The sequence below is a fragment of the Mustela nigripes genome, unplaced genomic scaffold (genome assembly GCF_022355385.1).
Source record: "Mustela nigripes isolate SB6536 unplaced genomic scaffold, MUSNIG.SB6536 HiC_scaffold_76, whole genome shotgun sequence".
Taxonomy (NCBI): domain Eukaryota; kingdom Metazoa; phylum Chordata; class Mammalia; order Carnivora; family Mustelidae; genus Mustela; species Mustela nigripes.
In genome coordinates this window covers 2857099-2873694 of record NW_026739491.1, presented here as the reverse complement: position 1 = coordinate 2873694, position 16596 = coordinate 2857099, and the positions used below count along the sequence as shown (strand labels likewise).

The window sequence follows — 16596 nt, the reverse complement described above, 5'->3', positions numbered from 1 at the left end:
GGGAGAAGGTCAGAGGGAGAAGCAGACTCCCCATGGAGCTAGGAACCCAATGTGGAACTTGATCCCCAGACTCCAGGATCATGACCTGAGCTGAAGGCAGTCACCTAACCAACTGAGCCACTCAGGCACCCCCTGATTAAGTACATTTAAAATTAAGTACGTTCACGTTGTTGTGAAACAGATCTCCAGACCTTTTTTCATCTTGCAGGTCTGAGTCTGTACATTCTCTTTCCCCCTTCCCCAGCCCCTGATAACCATCCTTCTACTTTGTTTCTATGAATTTTACTAGTTTAGATACCTCATATAAGTGGAATCATACAGTATTTGTCTTTCTGTGACTGGTTTATTTCACTTAGTGTAATGCTTTCAAAGTTCATCCATACTGTAGCATATAACATGATGTCCTTTTTTTTTTCTTAAGGTTTTTAATTTTATTTTATTTTTAAAATTTATTATTTGACAGAGAGAGATCACAAATAGGCAGAGAGTCAGGCATCGGGGTTGCAGGGGGAGCAGACTCCCTGCTGAACAGAAAGCCCAATGTGGGGCTGGATCCCAGGACCTGGAGACCATGACTGGAGCCCAAGATAGAGGCTTAACCCACTCAGCCACCCAGGCACCCTGATTTCCTTCCTTTTTAAGGCTTGCATTCCATTGTATGTATATACTACATTTTGTTTATCCATTCTTCAGTAGACATTTGTGTTGCTTCTACTTCTTGAGTATTGTGAACAGTGCTGCTTTAAAGATTTTATTTATTTATTTATTTATTTATTTATTTGACAGACAGAAATCACAAATAGGTAGAGAGGCAGGCAGAGAGAGAGGGGGAAGTAGGCTCCCCGCCGAGCAGAGAGCCCCATTCGGGGCTCCATTCCAGGACCCTGGGATCATGACCTGAGCCGAAGGCAGAGGCTTTAACCCACTGAGCCACCCAGGCGCCCCAACAGTGCTGCTTTAACATGGGTATATAAATCTTTTGAGGCCCAACTTTTAATATTTTTGGATATGTATATATCTATGTACATATGTATACATAAAATCAGAAGTAGGATTGTTGGATCACATAGTTATGTGGTATTCTATTTTGAATTTTTTAAAAGATTTTATTTATTTATTTGACAGGCAAGAGAGCACAAGCATGGGGAGCAGCAGAGGGAGTAGGAGAAGCAGGCTCCCCACTGAGCAGGGAGCCTGATGCAGGGCTCCATACCAGGACCCTGGGATCATGATCTGAGCCAAAGGCAGACATTTAACCAACTGAGCCACCCCAGCACTCTATTGTTAATTTTTTGGCCAACTGTATCATTTTCCATAGCAGTTGAACCATTTTACATTCCTGCCAATGGTGTCCAAGGGTTCCTATTTCTCTACATTCTTTCTAATATTTATTTTAGTTTTTTAATATAGTAATCATTTTAATGGGTATGAGTTGATAATCTCATTGTAGCTTTGATTTGTATTTTTCTTTCTTTCTTCTTTCTTTTTTTTTTTTTTTAAGAGAGAGCACACAGGCTTACAAGGGTAGGGGGCTCACGCAGAGGGAGAGGAAGAGAGAATCTTAAATAGGTTCCACACTGGGTGTGAGGCTTGATCTCGTGATCGTAAGATTATGACCTGAGCAGAAATCAAGAGTTGGTTGCTCACCAGACTCAGCCACCCAGGCACCCCCCCTTTTTTTTCTATTATTTATTTATTTGGAGAGAGCACATGTGGAAGTGGAGGAAGGGGGAGGGGCAAAAGGAGAGGGAGAGAGAAATCCCAAGCAGTCTCCATGCCCAATGTGGATCTGCAAGTGGGGTTTGAGCTTACAACCCTGAGATCATGACCTGAGGCAAAATCAAGAGTCGGATGCTTACCTGACCAAGCCAGTCAGGCACCCCTCGGTTTGTAGTTTTCTGATGATTAGTGATGTTGAGCATCTTCATATGCTGTTGGCCATTTGTATATCAGACTTGGAGAACTGTCTAGTTAAGTCTTTTGCCCATTTTTTTAGGTGGGTTATTTGGGTTGTTGTACAAGTTTTTTTTAAATCTTCTGGATAGTAACCCCTCATCAGATACATGATTTGCAGGTATTTTCTTCCATTCTGTAGGTTGCCTTTTCTTTTCTTTTTTTTTTTTTTAAAGTGGGCGCTGTACTGGGCATGGAACCTAGTGCTGGGATTGAACTCATGACCTTGAGATCAAGAGTCAGTTGCTCAACTGACCGAGCCACCCAGGTGTCCTGGCTAAAACTTTCAATACTATATTGAATAGGAATGGCTAGAACAGCCATCCTTACCATGTTCCTGATTTTAGAGGAAAAGCTTGTCATTCACCATTGAGTATGATGTTAGCTATGGGCTTCTCATAATGGCCTTTAGAATGTTGAGATAGTTTTCTTACATTCCTACTTGGGGTGTTTTGATCATTGAAGTTATTAAATCTTGGCATATATGCTTTTTATTGTGTCAATTGAGATGATCATGTGGTTTTGTTCTTTGTTCTTATGATGAGTTATGATGTACTGTATTGGTTAATTTTGGTATGTTGAACCGTTCTTGCATTCCAGGAATAAATTCCACTTGGGCATGGTGTATAATCTTTGTAATGTGCTGTTGGATTCAGTTTGCTTAGTATTTTGAGGATTTTTCATCAGTATTTATCAGTGATCTTGGTGTGTAGTTTTCTTACAGTGGCTTTGGCTTTCATATCAGGGTAATTCTGGCCTTTTAGAATGAATTGGAACTGTTCTCGTCAATTTTTTGGAAGAGTTTCAGGAGAATTGGTGTTAATTCTTCTTTAAGTGAATTCTCCAGTGAAGCTGTCTCTCCTGGACTTTTTTTTTTTTTTTTAAGATTTTTATTTATATATTTGACAGACAAAGATCACAAGTAGGCAGAGAGGCAGGCAGAGAGAGAGGAGGAAGCAGGCTCTCTGCTCTGCGCGATGTGTGGGGCTCGATCCCAGGGTCCTGGGATCATGACCTGAGCCAAAGGCAGAGGCTTTCACCCACTGAGCCACCCAGGCGCCCCTCTCCTGGACTTTTAATGTATCCTTTTAAATCCCTTCTAACTGATAGTTGATCGTAGAATGTTCAGCTAGATGTGGTCCCCTGAGTAGAGGCCCTGGGAGTGCCTACTCTGAATGTGATAGTGACTTCTTGGTGCCACAAATTGTGCTTAGATGTGACTAGATGACTCAGAAACTCTCCTTCACTGTACTGCACTCGTGGAGAAGGAAATACAGTTCATATTTCTGACTTCTTGAATCAGTGTTTTTATCCTTACCACATTACTTTCTTTGCCAGGCATAAGAGACTTATTATTGTGCTTTTTGAGTGGTTTGTGTGAATTTCTTCTTTTTGGCCTGGGAAGAAAATCTGTTCTACTAGGGTGAGAATACCTGGAAAAGCTCTTTCCTCTCTTAAAAAACCCTACCCTCCTCCTCTTAAAAACTAAAAAGGGAGTGCCTGGAAAGGAAAATGATGGTAGAACCAACATGCCTGCAATCTGGGTTCAGATTATTACTACAGCTGATACCATTCCTTTGTAGTAATTTAACCAAGGGCTAAAGAGAATGAGGTTATGAGATTTTCCCACTGAAGTAGAAGCATTTTCCAAGCATTTAACATTAGCTGCAGATACTGTAGTACTGGAGAACTTGGAATTGCAAGCCTGCCATTTATCATGTATAAATAGTGGTTGTGGAACAGTGTCTCATAAATTTCGGAGGTGGGAGAGCTGTTGATACAAACTCTTTGTTTTATGCATAACAACAGTAAATCCACCAAAGATTCAATGACTTCCCTAAGGTTTCACAACTAGTTAATGATAGAACAGGGATTTGGAGATGTAAATTTTCTTCTTTCCAGCCCAGTGCTCCTCTCAGATTGGAGGGGGAAAAAAGTGCCTCCCAGCACTTCTGGCTGAACACTGTAGTGTGTAACTTTTTAAATTACAAAATCCTACTACAAGAGGCGTAGCTTTTTTTTTCTTTAGTCTTTAAGCTCATGGAATACTTAATATATTTTAAATATAATAAATTATTTATGTTATAAGTTTAATGTCCTCCTTGTACTTTTCTTTTTTTCATTTTTATTTTTTAGAGGTGGAGGGGGCAAAGAGAAAGGGAGAAAGAGAATCTTTTTTTTTTTTTTTAAAGATTTTATTTATTTATTTGACAGAGAGAGATCACAAGTAGGCAGAGAGGCAGGCAGAGAGAGAGAGGAGGAAGCAGACTCCCTGCCGAGCCGAGAGCCCGATTCGGGACTCGATCCCAGGACCTGAGATCATGACCTGAGCCGAAGGCAGCGGCCCAACCCACTGAGCCACCCAGGAGCCCAAGGAGAAAGAGAATCTTAAACAGGTGCCACACCCAGCACAGAGCCAACACAGGGCTCAATCTTTTTTTTTTTTTTTAAGATTTTATTTATTTATTTGACAGAGATCACAAGCAGTCAGAGAGAGAGAGAGAGAGAGGAGGAAGCAGGCTTTCTGCTGAGCAGAGAGCCCGATGCGGGGCTCGATCCCAGGACCCTGAGATCATGACCTGAGCCAAAGGCAGAGGCTTAACCCACTGAGCCAGCCAGGTGCTCCAAAGGGCTCAATCTTACAACCTTGAGATCATGAACTTGGAAACCAAGAGTCAGCTACTTAATTGACTGAGCACCCGGGTGCCTCTTGAACTTGTGTTTTAAATTTAACCACAAACATATATACTCCTAAGCAATATATTGTTTGGATTTATGTAATCATATTGTATATTCTTTAGTATTAGCTATTTTTCTCTCAGCATGATTTGTGAAATTCATCTATGTTTTTGCTAACAGATGCCTTCATTTGTTTTCACTTCTCTATAGTATTTTTCTGTGAATATACCACAGCTTGTTTATCCATTCTCCTGTCAATGGGTATTTTAATTGAAATATAATTCACATACCATAAAATTTATTCTTTAAACAGATACATACAATTCAGTGGCTTTTTAGTATATTCACATATTGTGCAACCATCGCCACTGTCTAATTCCAGAACATTTTTATCACTCCCAAAAGAGACTTCATACCCATTAGCAGTCATTCCTTATTCCCCCTTTCTCTTTCTGTATAACCCATCCCCTGGCAACCACTATTCTACTTTCTGTCCCTGTGGATTTGCCTGACCTGGGCATTTCATATGGTCAGAATCATCCAACATATGGCCTTTTGTGCCTGGCTTCTTTAACTCAGCACGATGTATTCAGGGTTAACCCATATTGTAGTATATATAGCTGTTTCAATCCTTTTTTTATGGCTGAGTGTTATTCCATTGTATGGCTAGATCACATTTTGTTTACCCTTTCATCAACTGATGGATTTTTGGGTTGTTTCTCCTTTGGGGCTGTTAATGACTAATGTTGCTATTAACATTTACGTACCAGTTTTTGTGTGGACAGTATTTTCCACATTGGATGTACCAGATTCTTCATACTCACCAACAATGTATAAAAATTCCAGACACTCTTTTGAAAGCATTTTTTTGTAATAGTGGACAAAGTATTTATAATAAGTTTTCAGATACTTTCTTGAAGCTTCTTCTTGGTTCGTAATCAAGAGAATTATACTTTTGATAAAGATGTTTAATATGATTTGTTATATAAAGAGATTGTTGATGCTTTGGATAAACTCATCTGAATGTTGGAAAACCAGTTCCACTGACAGATAGATAATACATGCTTTAGTTTGTTCTGTTTACTAGGAGTACTTTTTGTTTAGTCTTGTAGCTTGTTGATCCCAATAAAATGACCAGATTGGACTGTTCTTTGATGGGATTTGAAAGAGTGAACAATGACTGGTTTGTAAATGGAAGCGTATGTTACAAACCATTAGCACTAAATTAGGGAAAGAACGGGCTTTCATTCATAGGTGTAAAAATACAGAGCCCTACTAGAAATTAGTACTAAGCAATAATCCAATTACACTTTCATTTTCAGATATTGCTGATGGAGGAGCAATGCAAAATGGTTCATACAGCCACTTTGGAAAACAGTTAGGCAGTTACTTACAAAATTAAACATCTACTTACCTTACCACCCAGCATTCCCACTCCTGGGTATTTGCCTAACAGAAAGGAAAACTTACTCCCATACAACAATCTATAGCAGCTTTTTTCACAATTGTTAAAAGCTAGAAGCAACAAACGTGTCTTTTAACTGGTAACATGGATGAACAAAATGTGTTAGATGATACTGTGGAATATTACTCAGCAATAAAGAGCAAATCACTGATATGTGCAACAACATAGGTGATCTCAGTTGTATTATAAATGAAATAAGACTACACACTGTGTAATTTTTTTTTTTTAATATGACATTGTACAAAAGGAAAAAATTGTAGGAACAGCATGCTGATCAATGGTTGCCGGGGCCAGGGTTGGGTAGTGGGTAAAGAGGGTATTGACTACAAAGGAGCACCAGGGAAAATTTTGGGCTGATGGAGATATTCTTAATTATGGTGATGGATTCTCTGTGTCTACCAAAATTATAGCACTATGTACTAAAAAGAGCGAATTTTACTGTATGTAAGGTATACCTTAATAAACCCTACTTAAAAGCTCTCAGCTTGGGGAATCTCTCTTCTGTATATAATATTTTACTAAGACATTTCCTAAACAGTTTCCACATTGCCATGTTAAGTAAACAACTACTAATTGGTAATTTGTTAAAAGGTTTTACATGTCCAGTTTAGTCTCTTCATGGTATATAGTAAAGAAAAAAGCAATAACCAAAATAAGATGGGCTGTGTTTAGACTGATATTTGGTAAAATTTAAGAATTATTTAGGAATATTTATATAAAATGTGCATTTGGGACAAAAGATATAAATCCCTATAATAGTAATCTTGAGCTCTGATGTCTGAAACCAAGCTGTACCATCAGTGGATTTTTTCTCTCCAGATTTTTAATTCACTGACAACCACAGCACTGGGTATTATTCATTTGTGTATATACATGCACACACATACTCACTATGCTATGCTTACTGATGGTTATCTAGACTCCTATATCAAAGAGAGTGTTGGTCCTAATTTTGTGGTAAATATTTATTATTAAGTATTCATTTTGTAGCATACTGGGAGAAAAGGATGATTAGGATACATTCTAGCTCTTGCCCTTGAGGTGCTCACAATCTAATGGAGAGGCTGATCTGCAAACCATTACCCTCAGAATAGTGTGATAATGCTTCCTGGGGATAAAATGAAAGGTCTTAATTACCTAATTCAAAAGTAGCATTCACAGTTAAATGCACTTTAAAATGAGATTTTTTTGGCAGTTTACAATCACACTATTTCTAATCCGAATCCATTTCTCTTCCTGGCAGCCTGATCCTAGAATTCTGTAGGATCTTCTGAGACCTTGTAACCTCCGTCAATTCCCCAGTAAACAGAGCAGTCTTCATTCCTGTCCTTCAGAATCTGTATTTCCACTTGAACCCATGTTTAAGATGGAGGATGTTAAGGCACTTATAAAATAGTCTTTTGCTTCACTAAATGGATTCCCATACTTGTTGGTAGTAGTTTAAGGCTTTAATAAGACGTATTTATTCATCTAGATTAGGTGGAAGAATATAGGCTTAGTAAATACTTAAATCTCTTTCTGATGGTATGAGACACAAAATGCAGTCAAACCTTGTAAACTGAGATTGAGGGAAAATTCCTCTTATGAAAAGAAAATTAAAACTCATTGACAACCAGTGGAGAGCTCAAAGACCATTATTTAACTCCCTGAAATAGTAATACAGTTTCTACTACAGTTTTCTCAACTCTTCATATTAAATTGGATAGCTGCACATCACAACTGTATTTGCATGCACGATTTAGCTACATACACATGTTGTGAATTTTTAATTCTTTGCCAATTCTTGGCACATTTTGCTTACAAGAATGAGAATGTTTTCCATTTCACTTCCTATTACCTTCTTACTCATCTTCTTATCATTGTCTGATTTCTCAGGTTGTAGAGAAGGAAGGTGAAAGGGTGGGGTGAAGCAATTCAGGCTGCCAGAATTCCTTTCTGGGCCTTTTAATTACCATTTGAAGAATGTTAACTGCTCAAATTAATGGAATAAGCATCTTACATGATGGGGGGCTACGTATTTACTCTGAAGCTTTGCTATTGCCTGCAACAATTTTTTTCATTCCTGGAGGAGGGATTAGGATTGTGATAGTAGGATAGGTAGTAGATAGTAGGTCATCTCCTTTGTTTCGGGAACCTTGCCTGTGTTGCCACCAAAGAAGAGGCCCAGCCAGCCTGGGTGGATCCTTCCAAGCTGATCCTGGATTTGCCTCCTGTCTTGGAAACCTTGTGGGCTGGAAGCAGCCCCCTGAGTCCTGCAGACTTACGGGCGAAGGTGCGGACCCTTTAAGGCTTCAGTGTGCGCCGGGAGGGGGCCGAGGTGGGGCGGGCACTCTGACAGCGAGCTGTGGGCCCCGCCCCCGGAGGAGGCGTTTCCCAGCGGCCCTCCGCACCAATGCCGCCGGGGCCCGCCGGGTATTCCTGCTGATTCTGCTTGGACCGTAGGGCCCCCAGACCTCTCCCTGCTCAGGGAGCGTAAGTGTCAAACTGCGGGCGAGGGCCAAGCATCCTGTGCCCATGCCGGAAGTCCTGGTGGACAGTGCAGGGGACTTTCCTGGCCTATCAGAGGCTTAGGCTGCGAAAGAGCGTAAACAATGACGGCTGCAGTGAGCTAAAGCCTGGGGCATCTGCTCTACTTCTGGGTGATGACAGCAACCCTAGGATGCTTGTTTGGATATGCAGTGGTTGAGCGGTGTCCACGACCCGACTTTGCCCCTGCCTGGTTTCTACTTGGGGTGAGGAGAGGATTGCTTTTACCTGAGTATATAGAACCCCATTGAACTTGATGGGTGGAGTTGGATCTTGTGTCCTGGGCCTTGGGTCCTTCGCCTGGGATTTGGAGACCTGGGTAGTTTAGGGATGAGTAAGCATTGGATTTTCAGCTACCGTGGTACATTTGAGCAGTAACTGGGGAAGTTGACCTAATTCACAGCTGGGTCTAGCTTTCCATCTCCCCAGAGGCCTGTGTTGGTGTGGGTCCCCCTTTCGGAGACATTAATAGTGACCTTTTACTGGGGGGAGTCTAGTTAATCTTCTGTCCTGATGATATGAATAGCAAGCAGGATGTGTAAGAGAGGGCTCAAGAGACAGCTCTTTACCCTTCCCCTTCAGAAGGACTGTGTGAGAGGCCACCATCCCAGGACTAGGACGGCAAACACACCCAAGTTTGCTGAGATAACCTGCTAGAGAATCAGTTCAGATTTCTGGCCACCTGATAATGCAGAATACTCCAGCAAGAGGTTAATACTTGTCCTTGTTAATGGGAATTACCTGGAGGCATTGAGGCTTTTTAAATTAAAGGAAACAGCTTGTCATTTTGTTACTGGTTACTTAGAGATGAATTTTTGTCTGGCTTGGCCAAGTAATAACAATCTTAAGTTTTCTATGACAGTTACATAATTGTTATGCTTCTTTAGCCCATTTGTCCTTTCAATACAAGGTTTGAGTAAAGCTTTTTGGACTTGTGTGTATTGTGTTTTATCCCTGTATTATAATTATTATTTTTGTTTTGAGTGAATCTGTTATCATACTTCATTGGTCATTCAAAGGGTTGGTTTTTGAGTGGGCAGAAATTTTCCTCAAACTTCCCTCATACTTATTCTGTGCTTCTGCAGTAGCATTTCCTTAGCCAGAAGTGAGAGTCCAAGAATGGTAATCAGATCCAGATCTCTTGTATTGTGATAGTGAAGAGCTTTTGTAGGTCAAGAGCTTGGGAATTAGCCATAAAATAGTTTCACTGCCACAGCTTCTTCCCAAGTAGAAAGCTAAAACAGTCCATCTAGTAGCTGTGTAATTATTCTTATAGACTGTCAAGTTACAGGAACTTGAAAGATGCAGCAGAGTTGTGGACTGAGAGGAAGGAGATAAGAGATTGTAGGCCTAGCTCTAACATTACTCATGACTTAGTCTCTTGGTGCCTTACTTTTAGCTAGTTGATGAATGAGATGATACATAGGTATCTTGGGTGTATATGTTAAAATAATACATAATGCATACTTAATAGGTAATTTGTTATTTAATTGAATATTAACCTAAAAAATCAGTTTGAAATTTATTCTAAGTTTTGCCTTTATGTATGACCTTGGAAACATTTCTTAACCTCTGGTCTAAAAATAAACAATTGCATCTAAACCTTTTTCAGCAGTAGTGTGATTGAATGGTATTTTGAGCTATTTGGAAGTTGTTTTAGATACAGCAGTGGTCTAACATTATAATATTTTTGTAGAATAGATTTATTTTAGCTGGCTTCCTTACCTTTTCCTCTGTTTCAGCCAGGGTAAAGTCTCTTGAGAGCTCTGAATAATATGAAAGTATAAACATTTGTAGTATGGACTAGACTGAATGAACTATAGTAAGCATCAGGTATAGTTCAAATTAATTTTATTAATGTTTCTCTTTGTTGGCAATTTTCTTCACTCTTGAAGCATCAAACCTTGCTGTGTAATGACAGCTCGGTTTCCCATGTCTGTGTTTAAAAAATCCAGAATCCTCTGTCTAATCCTATGCCATATTTCCAGCCACTTAAAGATCATATTTCTCAAGTCTAAAACCAAACTCATCATATTCCTTACCTCTTCTCTACTCCCCAAAAATAAACAATCCAGAACTACTACTGATATTTTTATGTCATTAGCACTGCTGTTCTCCTAGTCACTTAGACTGGAATCTCCGGCTAGACTCTTCCTACTCCCACATCCTTACTTGCTAAGACTTACTGATTCTACCTCTTTAATTAACTTCCTTTAGTACCCCCTGCCCATCCTATCCATTCCTAAGACCCCCATGGCTCCTATTTATCTTTGTCCTAAAGTACTGCAGTAGTTTCCTATCAAGATTCTATTTTTCCTCTCTTTCAATCCATTCTACATAGATTTATCTTTCTGACATAGATAGGATCGTGTCATTGCCTTGCCTCAATCATCAGCATCTTATGCTGTTTAGCTTAATATTCACGATTCTACATGATCTGACCCTCCTCTATCTTTTGTCTTAGACTATAGTAAGTGGAGCCATTTATTGTTCCCTGAACATGCTCTGTACTTTCCTATCTCCAAGACTTTGCCTTTTTTTTCCCCTCAGCCTAGAATATCCCCTACTTTGGTGTCTTTGTCTGTTTTTTAAAAATCTCACCTGTCTTTCATCACTGAGTTCAGATGCCATCCTTTCGGTAAGATTTTCACTGACCATCCCTCACGTGCTGGTGGTTAATCCTATTTTGAACTCTGTTACCCTGATTTATCCCTTGCTTAAGGCACTTTCTGTACATAATGTATTTTGTATTATGATTATTTGTTAAGAAGACTTATTTGTACTTCTGTGAACTTAGGTGCATCGTGGTTTGCCTACAGGGAAATTTAGTGAATGTGAATGCTTAAGGTAAGAGTGGAATGGACTAATTTCCTGCTTATTAGACCTTGTTATTAGAAAGGACTCTTAACCTATGCAGCCAGCCTATACATGTAAAATGATCAGTAGCTTGAACAAATCATTCTTATCTTTCTTATGTCCTAAGGACTTTTGTTAGTAAACTTTGGGGTTTTTTTCAAAGCTGCTTCTTTTTTTAAAAAATTATTTATTTATTTATTTATTTGCGTGAGAGAGAGCACAAGCAGGGGGAACTATAGAGGGAGAGGGAGAAGCAGGCTTCCTGCTGAGCAGGGAGCCCGATGCAGAGCTTGATCCCAGGACCTTGGGATCATAACCCGAGCCAAAGACAGAGACCTAACTGACTGAGCCACCCAGGCACCCCTAAAAAGCAGTTTTAATGAAATATAATTTATATACCACTCAACCATTTAAAGTGTACAGTTCAGTGGCTTATCTAGATTTGTGCAATCATCACCACAGTCAATTTTAAAACATTTTCATTACCCTGAAAAGAAATCCCATACTTCTTAGCCTTTACCCTTTTAATTTCCCTAAACACTTCAGTCCTAGGCAAACACTGATCTACTTTCTGTCTCTAAAGACTTGCCCATTCTGGACATTGCATATAAAAGGAATCATATAATCATGTAGTTCTTTGTGTCTAGTTTCTTCTAGGTATAATGTTTTCAAGATTCATCTATGTTATAGCATTTATCAGTACTTCATTTCGTGTGTGTGTGTGTGTGTGTGTGTGTAGAAAAATACATACAACATAAAATTTACCATCTTAACCCTTTTTAAGTCTGCAGGTCACTGGTGTCAAATACATTTACTAAACTGTTAAGAACAGATACTACACTTGATCTTAGCCAAAAGGCTGAGAAGCGATTCAGATACATTCATTATGTTATAGAAACATAACCATTATCCATCATCATAATTTTTTTTTCATTTTGGAAAACTGAAGCTTTATACTCCATTCCTCAATCCATCCATTCACTGGCAACAACCATTCTCCTTTATATCTCTGATTTTGACTGCCACTTATGAGTGGAATCATACAGTATTTGTCTCTTTGTGGATGGCTTATCACATTAGCATTGGCCTCAGGACTCATCCAGGTTATAGCATATGTCAGAATTTATTTTTAAGGCTAAATAATATTCTCTTTTATGTGTATTCCACTTTTTAGTTATTTTGAATAATGTTGCTATGAAATGAACATGGGTATACAAATATGTCTTTGAGACCCTGCTTTTCAGTTCTTTGGAGCATATACCCAGAAGTGGAATTGCTGGGTCACATAGTAATTCTATTTTTTATTTTTTGAGAAACTGTCATATTGTTTTCCACAGCAACTGTACCATTTTACATTCTTTTTTTTTTTTTTTAAGATTTTATTTATTTATTTGAGAGAATGAGTGATTGAGAGCTAGGACAAGCATCAGGGGGAAGAGCAGAGGGAGAAGGAGAAGCCTTAGCAGGGAGCCCATGTTGTCCTGGTCCCAGAACTCTGGTATGACCTGAGCCAAAGGCAGGTGCTTAACCAACTGAGCCCCCCACCTCCCATTTTATATTCGTAACAGCATGTGCAAGGGTTTCAATTTCCCCACATCCTTGTCAACACTTGTTTTGTTTTGTTTTGATAATAGCCATCCTAATAGGTGTGAGGTGATCTCCTAGAGTTTTGATATGCGTTTCCATAATGATTAATAACAATGAGCATCTTCTAATGTGCTTATTATGAGGCCATTTATAGATCTTCTTTGGCAAAGTATCTAGCTAGTCAAGTCCTTTGCCCATTTTTTTTTTTTTAAGATTTTATTTATTTATTTGACAGAGAGAAATCACAAGTAGGCAGAGAGGCAGGCAGAGAGAGAGAGGAGGAAGCAGGCTCCCTGCTGAGCAGAGAGCCTGATGCGGGACTCGATCCCAGGACTCTGAGATCATGACCTGAGCCGAAGGCAGCGGCTTAACCACTGAGCCACCCAGGCGCCCCTTTGCCCATTTTTTAATTGGGTTGTTTATTGTTGAGTTTTAAGAGTTGGTTTTTTTTTTTTTAGAGTGGCTCAATTCCATGACCCCAAGATCCTGAGCTGAAATCCAGAATCGGGCACTTAACCAACTGAGTAACCCAGGCACCCCTTAGGAGTTCTTTATAGTACTTCATTTCTGTTTATTAGGAATAATATTTCACTGGTATGGACTTACCATATTTTTCTTTTCTGCTCATTAGTAGATGGACATTTGGGTGGTTCCCATTCTTTGGCTATTGTGAATGTTAGTTTGGTTTCAATTTGCTGGGTGTATTGAAAACAGTACTGCATTCCTCTAAAGAAAACATTCCACCTTTAAGTTACCTGAATTTTCATGAAATTGTTATGTTTTATTCTATATGTATTCCATTTTATACTGATTCTGACGCTCTTTATTACTTCCTGTATATATTCTGAATGTTCCCAAGGCCTTTGCTTTCCTTTGTGATAATGGGTAGTTAAAATTTGCAGATAGAGACAAAGTTCAGCTTTCAAACAAGTAATGACTTTAATGATCCCTTCTCCAAATGTTCTAGAATTATAGTCAGAAATTTAGAATTCATATGAATTATAGCCATCATAGTCCACCATCCTTTTGTTTTTATTAATCTCAAGGAAAGCTTTTCTTTTTCTTTTTCTTTTAGATTTTATTTATTTATTTTAAGTTTTTTATTTATTTATCAGAGGGGCGGGTGGAGAGCCAGCACAGGCAGACAGAATGGCAGGCAGAGGCAGAGGGAGAAGCAGGCTCCCCACTGAGCAAGGAGCCCGATGTGGGACTCCATCCCAGGACGCTGGGATCGTGACCCGAGCCGAACTGAGCCACCCAGGCGTCCAGATTTTATTTATTTATTTGACAGATACAGATCACAAGTAGGCAGAGAGGCAGGCAGAGAGAGAGAGAAAGAGAGGAGGAAGCAGGCTCCCCACTGAGCAGAGAGAGCTTGATGTGAGGCTTGATCCTGGGACCCTGGAATCATGGCCCCAGCCGAAGGCAGAGGCTTTAGCCCACTGAGCCACCCAGGCGCCCCAAGGAAAGATTTTCTTGATCAGTTGGTAGAGCCATCTCAATGGAATGTAGGCTTTGGGGCAGGGTGTCAGTGAGGGGGTTGGATTGCGTGAATAATTCCAAATTACAATTATAGTTAAAACTATAGTCATTCCCTTCTTATTCAAAGGCAGGTTAACAGTGTTTTAAAGCCCATTTGGGGAGTTAGACTTGATTATTAGGCAGCAGCTGATAAGGGATGATACCCCTTTAAATTTTAAATTTATTTATTTTTATTTTTATTTTTTAAGATTTTTATTTATTTCACAGAGAGAGAGAGAGAGAGAGAGATCACAGGTAGGCAGAGAGGCAGGTGGGGGTTGAGGGGGAGAAGCAGGCTCCCTGCAGAGCAGAGAGCCCTATGTGGGACTCCATCCCAGGACACCGAGACCATGATCTGAGCCGAAGGCAGAGGCCCAACCCACTGAGCCACCCAGGCGCCCCTAAATTTAAATATCTAAATTACATAAGTCCTTTTGGAGGCAAATGAACTTGTTTTTCATATTATGCTCATTTACTCTTTCTATTTTTTCTTTTTCTTTTTTTTAAAGATTTTATTTATTTAGCAGAGAGAGAGAGTACAAGCAGGGGGAGAGTGTGAGGGAAAAGTGGGCTGATTAGAGGCTGGATCCCAGGGTCCTGAGATCATGACCTGAGCCAAAGGCAGACATTTAACCAAGTGAGCCACCCAGACGCCCCTATTCTATATTTTCTTTCTTTTTTTTTCTCTTTATATTTTAAGTGAATTAGGTAATCATGAAGATAAATATTATTATTTATAAAGTTTTAATAGTTTTCACTATAGATAACCTAGAAACCATATATAGATAATTTGTAAGAATTTCACCAAACTAGGATTCAAGAAATCTCTCCTAGACCAGTCTTTCCTACTTAGATGACCTTAGGTAAGACACTGAACCTTTTATTTCCCTATATGTAAGAAGAGGATAATTAGGGGCACCTGGTGGCTCAGTCGATAAGCATCTGCCTTCAGCTCAGGTCATGATCCCAGCGTCCTGGGATCAAGCCACATATCTGGCTCCCTGCTCAGTGGGAAGCCTGCTTCTCCCTTTCTCTCTGCAGCTCCCCCTGCTTGTGTTCCCTCTTGCTATGTCTCTCTGTGTCAAATAAATTAAAAATCTTAAAAAAAAAAAAAAAGAAGAAGAAGAGGATAATTATATTTGCTTTATCCCATGTTGTTTTTTGTGGTTTTTTGAGCATTGTGAGAATAGAGATTAATGAGACAAAAAATGCCCTTGTTCAAGGGAATCTTACAGTTTAGTAAGAACAAGCTGCATAACTAAGAATAATATAGAAATGAAAGAAAACTCAGGGAGGTAATAAAACAGTGTGCTTGTACGTATATTGTGAAATACATAGAAGCAGTTAAATGTCTTCCTCACTGGAATCTCAAATTAAAAAAAATTTATAAATACTTGTAAAATATAAAGTACTATTGAGATATATGATTGGTATGAGCTGTTTTAAGTAGGAACTTTGGGACTATTGTAAATAGTGCCCTAAAGTCTGTGAAGAAGCAGGAGATGCATGGTCTTGCCCTCAAATGTTAATTAGACCAAGAAAGGTTTAAAAGAAAAAGCAAAAGCCCTAGTTTCAGTTCTTTATTTGGTCAATGTATACATAAAAGTAAAGAAGGTAAAGTGACTATAATAAAACTATAAATTGTCTGTATATTATGTGGGGGTGCCTGGGTGGCTCAGTTGGTTATGTGTCCTCGGGTCTTGGTCTCATGGTCATGAGTTTGAGCCCCGTGTTGAGCTCCACGCCTAGCTTTTTAAAAAAGGCCTATACACTATGTGTAATGTATTTTATTTTCTTTCCTTTTCTTAGATTATATTTGTAATGATTTGAGAGAGAGATCACAAGCAGGTGGGAATGGTGGAGGGAGAAGCAGACCCCCCCCTGAGCAGGGAGCCTGACTTGGGACTTGATCCCAGGACCCTGAGATCATGACCTGAGCTGAAGGCAGACCCTTAACAGACTGAGCCACTCTTCTACATTCACTCTGTAAAACCATTCTTTACACTCCT

The 16596-nt window shown here is 39.4% G+C and overlaps 1 protein-coding gene and 1 pseudogene across 4 annotated transcripts in view; one reads left to right on the top strand and one right to left on the bottom strand.

Moving 5' to 3' along the window:
• LOC132008254 (cytoskeleton-associated protein 5) overlaps positions 1 to 16596 on the top strand; it is a 106848-nt gene that overhangs the window by 15455 nt on the left and 74797 nt on the right. Inside the window, exon 1 of one of the 4 annotated variants that reach the window (XM_059386783.1) lies at positions 8549 to 8569. The exons of 2 other annotated variants lie outside the window; for them this stretch is intronic. The gene's annotated coding sequence lies outside the window, so the exon portion shown is untranslated. Of the gene's footprint in view, positions 1 to 8548; positions 8570 to 8636; positions 8830 to 16596 lie in introns of those variants that run through there. One more of the 4 variants, XM_059386782.1, reaches the window with a different exon arrangement.
• On the bottom strand, positions 12206 to 12350 carry LOC132008283 (U2 spliceosomal RNA; annotated as a pseudogene).